The sequence below is a fragment of the Puntigrus tetrazona genome, chromosome 14 (genome assembly GCF_018831695.1).
Source record: "Puntigrus tetrazona isolate hp1 chromosome 14, ASM1883169v1, whole genome shotgun sequence".
Taxonomy (NCBI): Eukaryota; Metazoa; Chordata; class Actinopteri; order Cypriniformes; family Cyprinidae; genus Puntigrus; species Puntigrus tetrazona.
This window is the reverse complement of record NC_056712.1, coordinates 19,693,045-19,701,506: the sequence shown is the minus strand read 5'-3', so window position 1 is coordinate 19,701,506 and position 8,462 is coordinate 19,693,045. Positions and strand designations below refer to the sequence as shown.

The 8,462-nt window shown below is 38.8% G+C and overlaps 1 pseudogene; it reads left to right on the top strand.

Moving 5' to 3' along the window:
* The window catches only part of LOC122357528, a 17,470-nt pseudogene extending 10,040 nt beyond the window's left edge, over positions 1-7,430 (top strand).
* The last annotated feature ends 1,032 nt before the right edge of the window (positions 7,431-8,462 follow it).

Sequence of the window (8,462 nt, the reverse complement as noted above, 5' to 3'; positions counted from 1 at the left end):
TAATGCATTATATACTATATTTTAATATGCCGATAGATAGATAGATAGATAGATAGATAGATAGATTGATGATAGATAGAGATAGATAGATAGATGATTGATTGACTGATAGAGATAGAGAGATTGATGATAGATAGAGATAGATTGATAGATAGATGATTGATTGACTGATAGATAGATAGAGAGATAGATAGATAGATAGATAGATAGATGATTGATAGATAGAGAGACAGATTGATAGATAGATGATTGATTGACTGATAGATAGATAGATAGATAGATAGATAGATAGATAGATAGATAGATAGATAGATAGATAGATAGATAGATAGATAGATTTTTTGTTGTTGTTTTGTGACTAAGATTACAGTTATTTATTGTAGATATAATCAATACATTCTCTACCATTCAAAAAGTTTGGGTCAATAAGATAAAAAATATATATATATTAATATTTTCATTCAGTAAGAACACATTATACTGATTAAAACAGTAATGACATTTCTGATCACAGAATTAAATTGCACTTATTACAATATATCACAACAGAAAACAGGTCTTTTAAATTGTAATAATATTTCACAATCTGTTGTCTTTCTGTCTCTCTGCCTATTTGTGTCTTTGTGTGTTTATATGCAAAAACAGATTAATCACACCGCAGTTGGGTTATTTTGATTAATAAAAGCTAAAATGCATCTTAAACGAGGCTAAATCTCAGTTCTGTTCCACCAGGAATCAAGCCCTGCTTGACACAAACCAGGCGTGTCACTATCTGTTCAGCTGCGCCATGCGTTGGCTGGCCGTGCGTCTGGACCTCATCAGCATTTCTCTCATCAGCACCGTCGCCCTCCTCATCGCGTCTTCATGCTGACGGCCGCATCCTCCAGCCTCGCCGGTCTGGCCATCTCCTACGCCGTACAGGTGCGCCGCTCTCACGCGCTTTCGCAGCAGCGTCACTCGTCCTCGATGAGTCCACATGGCTTACTGTTTCTCTCCTTCCCACGTCCAGCTAACCGGCCTGTTTCAGTTCACCGTGAGGCTGCTTTCTGAAACCGAAGCCCGTTTACCTCGGTGGAAGCGGATCAACCATTACATAAAGGTAGAAGCTCCTGTGACACCGCGCCGCGCTGGTTGCGCTGATGGCAAATAGAAAGGGGCGGGGACCGTTCGTTATTCAATTGGCACGGCGCTAAAGACACCGGCTCTTTACTTTAGCACGGGCGGCCGAGACCAGCGGTCAGAGCCTGCCGCGTCGCGCTCGCCGGGCTTCACGGGACGCGTTTAATGCCAGACAGGACACGACACAGCTTGTTTCAGGAGGCTCTTATCAAAGCAGAGCAGTGCAGCTGTCTTAGTCCAAGTGTTTTACAGCGATTAATGAAGCCAATAATGGCCCGCCCGAGTTCTGAAGCTCAAAGTAACCAGCTTATTTTGCAATGCAAACGTAAGCTGCTATAGGTAAGTAAGTGCGGGTATAAAAAAAGCGCAGTGAAACTATTTGATCCGTTTGAAAGCAGCTTGCTTGCTCTATGAATCAAACGGTCAAATCCCATAGTGAGTGCAGCTGAAATAGGTCATATAGCCTACTGTCGATGCGCTTGCCTTTGCGTCGTGATCGTTGTACACTCTTAAAGATGCAGTTCACCCAAAAAGGTAAACTTCGCTGTTAATTACGTGAAGAAGTAAAGACGATTTTTAGCTGAAACCATGGTCTTTGGTGATTCTTAGTGCAGTCCGCAGCTGCCCGTTTCTGAAAGTTTAAAAAAAGAGCATATCAAAGAGCATAGAATTAAAGATGGGGCTCATGATCGAAGTCTTATGAAGTAAAACGATCGATCCGTGCAAGAAGCTGGACAGTATATACAGCAGTATTATCCAGAGTGTCCGGCAAACGGTCCGGAGTGATGTTTGATTCACGAAAGTTCTCCCAATCAGACTTTGGAGTAGCTTTACCTTTACATTTTGATTGTGTTTCTCGTGTGGAAAGCACCTGTAAATATGACAAATCTCAAGAGAAGCTATGTGTACTTATACATTATTTACAGCTATACTCATATCATCTAGTCAACTAGAACTAATACAAACCAGTGTGTTTATATTTATACACAAAAACAAACGGTTGGGTCCCGCTCTATTTTACGTGGCTTTAACTACTTGAATCTTTTGATACAATGCACTTATTGTGTACGTGCATGTTTTAATTTGTGTAATTGCATCTGTAATTACATTTATCGTTACACTGTTACACCTTAACCGACCCTTAAACCAACCCATACCACCAAACCTGTTCCTAACCTTACCGTATCCACACCGAAAAGCGACAAAAGTGTTTTACAACGCAACATGAACACTGTAACTAATATAAAGTTATTGTGGGCCAACTAATATAAAGTGTGACCGATGGCTGTTACATCAAACATTACAGCTGAAATAAATGGAAGCGAATGGCTCCAGAAGCCTCACGCATTCGTTTCAAGCTCCTGCATGAAAAATAGTGCAGAAAATTAATCTTCACGAATCGGCTAAAAAGCGCATATCTTAGCAATAGCGCAGTTTATTTTAGCGTTGTTCTTTAAAACCTTTTAGACTTGCACTCTGTTTATTTACCAACGGCTTGTTTTCTTGAAAAAAGCTTTTCTGAATTTTTTTATTTATGGTGTTGTACATTTAACAGAAGCAAGGAGGCCTCTAGCACGAACTTGCTTTATTCTTTTCTATTCTATTTATTATAAAACTGCTGTATTTACTGTGTTGTGCTAACTGAGACTCGGTGTAGCGTTTGCATGCCATTGCACTTCTCGATTGCTTTCATTGTCCTCATTTGCAAGTCACTAAATGTAACGGTTATTCACTCAGAACCTGGAAGCGAAGGTCCTCGACAGGTCTGCGGCTCCTCGGCTCCTGCCTCCAGCTGGCCAGGAGAAGGACGAATCTCCTTCAGAATGTGGAAATGCACGATACCGCGACGACCTTCCTCTGGTCCTCAAGAATCTCTCGTTCAGCGTGCTTCCAGAGAGACCGTGAGCATAGTTGGCAGAACAGGTTCAGGTACGCCCGTCCGCTCGGGATTTATCCCATCAGGCGCGGTTGTGTTCGTCTGCACTGCGGAGTTACATTACTGGTGGAGGAAATGCATTGTGACACAGGTCGGTTGTTCCTTCAGGGAAATCTTCGCTGGCGTCGCACTCTTCAGACTGGCGGAGCTCAGCCGAGGATCAATCATCATTGATGGCGTCAACATCGCTCACATTGGTCTGGAGGACTTGAGGAGCAAGCTGTCAGTCATCCCCAAGAGCCGGTTCTTTTCATTGGTACTGTCGGTGCGGTCCACGTCACTTTACGAGACTATCGCTCCGAAATAGCGAGTCAAAATGATGCAACCCATTTCACTTACACAGTGTCACGTCACGGTACTTCAACGTGAAGCGGGATGCTCGACAAGAGAACAACTGTAGGGCTACACATTTTCATCCATCTAGTTTTGGACGGATTGAGAAAAACGTGTTGGATTTTGAATGTTTTATCAATAAACCTCGTTTAAGCTGCTTTTTTTAATACATGTAACACTGTGCACCACCATTCAAATGTCTGAGCTCAGTATGTGTTTTGTTCAGCTGTTTCAAATGGATAAAACGTGACAGTAAAGGCTTACGTTGTTAGAAAAGATTTCTATTTTGAATAAATGCTGTTCTTTTTAGCTTTTTTGTTGATTCTAAAACTGATGATAACTGAGCAGCGAGCGAAGCATACTAGAAGGATTTCTGAAGGATCATGTGACACTGTAGTCATGATGCTTACAATATATTCAAATAGGAAACTTGGTTTAAACTGTAATAACATTTATTATATTGTGTAAATAAATGCAAAAAAATAGAAGCCAGTAGAAACAATCCGGAAATTCTAATATTTTAATTTCCATTAAAATACCACGTTTTTCAGTAAAAATTTTCTTTTTGAAGTGTGTTTTGTGCACTTTTCCAACAGACTTTAACATCCCACCAATAGAATCCATCGCACACCGGTATACTTTCCATTAAAACCAATGCAATTCCCATTATAACCATTAAATCCATTACGTTTTCTATGGTGTTTTAGGCATAGCTTTTTGAGCAGGTTGGTGAGAAGAGACTTCTTAAAATACAAAAAAAAGCATTAAAAATCTTACAGATCCTAAACCCTTCAACAGCAGTTTAATTTCAAAAGCAGAGCAAGTTATCGGATTTTGACAAAAGACTGCAAAGACAAACATTTTTGCGCACATTAAGACTAGGGTTGACCAAATTGCTTATATCGCGACAGATCAAATCTGGATCCCTGGGATCAATACACGGCGCACAGATCTGGGAAGCTCTGGAGAAAACGCACATTAAGGACATGGTGAGTAAAAGCAGAAGGTTTTGGTTTGATTTAGCAAATTCTGACTTACGCGCCGGCTTTGAAGCGGCCGTGCTTTAGTGGCGTGCTGATTTATTTTCAGGTGAGCCAGCTGCCCAGTTCGCTGCTTTCCGAGGTGACGGATAACGGAGAGAACTTCTCGGTGGGAGAGAGACAGCTGCTGTGTGTGGCCCGAGCTCTTCTCAGACACAGCAAGGTAAGCGTTTAGATCAGATCTGCTCCTCAGCTTGATTTACCTAAGAATTAACCCATTGTTCTCACAAAACTATAAAAGCGTGCTTAACATTTAGCCTTGAAACATATCGGTGGTACCAGGAACATACTATGTTTTCCATTAGGACCACTCTGGTGAAAGCTTTCAATGCTGACTGGTGTATGCTGCTGGTATATATCTTCCCGCTTTGACTAGCCCCTGTCATCAGCAACTAAAGCTACGGCTTTAAAATGGATAAACTGGGCTACTTAGCGCGTCGACTCTATTCGATTATATGGTTAGATGCGGCGCATTGTTTGCATTCACCAATTTCCCGAATCTCAGCCGTTGTAAAATGGTGAAACATTGCCACCGCATGGCAGACGGTGAACGGCTTGAAAAATCACAAGCGCGAAGTTCCTTTTTTTTTTTTTCTCTAACCTGTCGATAATGTAAGCAATACGTGCAATGATTTGAGAATAGGACGTTCTATACAGCACGCCGATTATGTCGCATGCATAGATATATAATTCCTCTCCAGGGAAAAATTGAGACTTCAGAGCCCCAAGTTTTGCACAAAAATATCAAAAGGCTCTCAACCTAGCTGTGTTTTCTCAACTATGGTACTCATAGTCTTTGCTAAGTAAAATAAGTGGTTAAAATGGTTTTAATTAAAATAACATAAATATATAATTCAAGGAACCTGTATATTTTATATTCTTATATTTTAATTTGTCATTTAAAAATATATTTAAAAAGTTTACTCACAGTTTCTGCTCTGTTTTCGACCAGCTAAAAATGTATATTAATTTTAAAGTTGTTTTATGAGTAAATGTATTTATTTATTTAGAAATAGGAAAGAAGAAATCACTTTTGAAATGAGCCTGTCTCGTATTTTTGTGGGTATCCTGGTTCTTCAAACAAAAGCGGTTATTAAGGGGCGAACTGTGAAAAACTGTCGTATTATTTTTTATTTTATTGCTTGTTTTGTCATATTTTAAGCCATTGTAAGATCCTCTTAAAAGCTGCGGTTGAAGACCGCCGGTTTAGTTTTTACGTAATCATTACTTGTTCAAAAATCTTGTTTACGTGACTATTGGCTATTCTAAGCGCGACGAGACAAGCTATTTGATCACGGTGTCTCGAAAATGCGCTCTTCAGACCATTTGATGTGGCTAATTTAAAAACTGGCCATTGAGCGATTTGTACTGTAATGCATGCGATCTTTATTTCAGATCCTGCTGCTAGACGCGGCGACAGCCGCTATAGACACGAGAGACAGACCGCCTCGTACAGGACCGCGATCGCCGCGTCGTTCAGCGGCTGCACCACGCTCGTGATCGCCCATCGCCTCAACACCGTGCTGAACTGCGACAGGATCATGGTCCTGGACCAGGGCCAGGTGATTCTCCTCCTTCATCTGCCTCTGATTTATAACAATGACACGGTGGCCCCAAATACTGTTCAAATGCAATCTATGAGCATTGTTTTAACAGCTGACGGTTACACTTTATCACACACGGACACACCTGCGAAACATTTAGAAACGTCCCTAGAAATCGGTTTGCTGTAAGGTGGCAGATATCACACCTTGATGAACGTGTTACTTCTGCCACTGCCGTGAACTGAAAATCACGCACGGTATAATGTGAACAGGAATACGCTTTGGGAGTCACAACACGCCAAGCATATCGTCTATTTACTTGACAAAATGTCCAAAAGCATCAAGATTATTTTTGTCGGTGTTGCTTTATATGAACATTAAATAAGCGGCACGTGTGAGAATCGGCTCGAATATCCACAAAACGCAAGCTTGTAAGTTTTTAAACGATATAGTGTGTATATATGTGTGTGTATATATATATATATATATATATATATATATATATATATATATATATATATATATATATATATGTATATATTTATTTATTTATTTATTTAGATATATATATATATATATATTTATATATATTTATTTATTTATTTTATATATATATTTATTTATATTTTATATAACGATAAATATATATATTATATATATATATATTTATATATATATATATATATTTATATATATATATATATATATATATATATATATATATATATATATATATATTTATATATTATTTATATATATATATATATATATATATATATATATATATATATATTTTTTTTTTTTTTTTTATAACGATAAAGGGTATATATTGTATGTATATATTATATATTGTATTTGCATCGTTAATGTTCATAGTCGTCACGACCCAAAGCGCAGTCGTAAAAACCTCACAGAGCATAATGAATGAGTTAAATGTCACATTAGATGTGAATGTGTTAACATTAAGATGTTAGTCATTTAATTCTGTATCTGTAGTAGTGTGTAGACACTAACATATGCATAACATATGCAATGAAATGTTTAACAGTGTTAATCTGATGCATTCAATTCGTGCGTATACAATAACAGCAAAGTGAATATTATGCATCGTTTGTTTAAAGGCCGCACTTGGTTTGATGTTTTGTTTCAACTCCATCTTTTTTGCCTTTGGTGTAGATTTTGGAGTTTGACTCCCCTTCAAACCTGCTGGCCGATGAAAGCTCGCATTTTCATGCCATGATGGCGGCAGCGGAAGAAGTAAGCCGGCGCTGAAGAGAGAGAGAGAGCAGACTGAAATCCTCGAAACCGTTTGTTTGTCGTGCTTTTAGCCGTGGTTGCACTCAGCACGCGGAGAGATGTCGTGAAGAAGAGGCTTCCGATGGGGACGCTCGACCCTGTCTGCTGGAGGAGCATCCGGACTCCTGGAGTCGTTTTTTGAAGTGTTAGTGCGTTTCTTACGTGACCGCTTCTGCCTGTACGGCGGCGAAGTCCATTTTGCTACAACGATAATGTACAGTGTTTTTTAGCTTTATAAAAATATGCCGCGATATGTATCGACCACAAGGTGACGGTTGACCTGCCTTATTTCTATCTGACCAGTTCAGGCATATATGACCAAAGATGACGTTCAGATCAGTCAAACGTATCAATCATTCCAGACGTCGCAAAACAAAACCTTTTATTCGATTGTTTTGTACGTTTTGTGCCTCTGCTGTGACACTTTTGGCAGATATCTGTCGTGCAGATAGTGTTTTAGCGACAAAAAAAACGTGCAATGCATCTGTTACGATTCGTTGAAGTCTTTCATTTATGTTTGAAATCACAAGGTAGACACGTGGAGGCTGGGATGATATTAATGCTAAATATCTCACTCGTTCTTGAGGAGTGCCTGCTCTGCTTCATATCAAGACCACACTTTGTGATCTCTTCAGGAATCACGTGACCTTTATTTATTTTTGCACATTTAGGTACCTGAATTATGCGAGAATTTGGGTCTATATATATATATTTTTGTATAAATATATATGCCATGCCGTGCAGTATCTGATTAGATGTTCATGGAGGTGAAGAGAAATCGGTTGACAGGCGTAGATCGCTAATCATTAAGAGTTGCCTTGTTCTTTATGATTCAGAGATTATAGTTTTGTGTTTGTTTTATGATTGTTATAAAACATGCTTTATTGAATAAAGACTATATTTATACACTTAACGGTTCTGCGTGCGTGTGCGTGTGTGTTGTGTGTGTGTGTGTGTGTGTGTGTGGTACAGGTAAACCTCATAAAACCAGAAAAAGAAGAACTAATACTTTATGAAGTCAAGTCATATTTATTTATATAGAGCTTTTAACAGTACAGACTGTGTCAAAGCACTGAACAATATTAAACTGGAGAATATAGTAATAGAAATGTATAATAACAAGATTAAACACTTTTGAAACACATGGAAACCCAACGTGTGTGTGTTTAATAGCTTTTGACCGTTTCCATTTCC